The sequence below is a fragment of the Microtus ochrogaster genome, linkage group LG7_11, assembly GCF_000317375.1.
Source record: "Microtus ochrogaster isolate Prairie Vole_2 linkage group LG7_11, MicOch1.0, whole genome shotgun sequence".
Taxonomy (NCBI): Eukaryota; Metazoa; Chordata; class Mammalia; order Rodentia; family Cricetidae; genus Microtus; species Microtus ochrogaster.
The window spans coordinates 17,001,561-17,002,510 of NC_022032.1; the positions used below are offsets into that span (position 1 = coordinate 17,001,561).

A 950-nucleotide genomic window follows, 5' to 3' on the forward strand; every position below is an offset into this window, starting at 1 on the left:
GGAGGAAGGAGGAGGAAGAAAGAGGAAGAAGGAGGAGGAGGAGGAGGAAGAAAGTAAAACCACAGAAGTACTAGAAGAAAGCAAAACTCAGTACATCAAGCCCTGAGTGCCCAGGTCATTCTTTTGTCTCCCAGAGCACCCAGCACAGTCTATCCATTCAGGCATCATGAAACCCTTGGCAAATGGAACTGTATTTAATTGGTTCTATGACTAAAGCAGGAAGCAAATATGGGTGTGGACGCTCTGCACAGCTGCTGACCCAGCCCTTGCCCGGGAAAGAAGTGGAGAGGACTTTGGATCGTTCTAAATGAATCCTCCAACTGGGCAGGGTGCAGTCACTCTCTAGAGGAGTAAGTTTTCCACAGCAGAGAGCTGGGAACAGAAGCAAGAGAGGCTTACTTGGCAACAGGCACAGTAAGCATGAACCCAACGACTCCACCAGGCCCCACGGCCAATTCTGTATATATGGTGCCACCCTACAACGGTTACCCTGTGATCACGGGAACGAGGCTCAGGTGCCTCTCTATCCAGGCAACCAGACTCAAATCCACGTAATTCATGGGAATCCACCTGGTTCAGTGCCAGTCCAGAAAGTCTTGAAAGACGGCAAAGTCCTAGGGGCCATCCAGATCCTGATTGGCTTGGTGCACATTGGACTGGGCTCCATCATGTTCTTCAATCTCTTCGGGTACTATGTACCGGTGTCCCTCTATGGAGGCTTCCCCTTCTGGGGAGGCATCTGGTTTATCATTTCAGGATCTCTCTCGGTGGCGGCAGAAAAACAACCCAACTCACCATGCCTGATGAATGCCAGTGTGGGCTTGAACATCTTCAGCGCCATCTCTTCTGCAGTGGGCGTCATGCTCTTCATCACGGATATGTGTGTCGCAGGAACCAGTAGCTACCATTACTACGACAGCAGGAATATAGGCATGGCTATTTCTGGTGTG

The 950-nt window shown here is 50.6% G+C and overlaps 1 pseudogene; it reads left to right on the plus strand.

The window, feature by feature from the left end:
* The first annotated feature begins 307 nt into the window (after positions 1-307).
* LOC101982037 overlaps positions 308-950 on the plus strand; it is a 1,663-nt pseudogene continuing 1,020 nt past the window's right edge.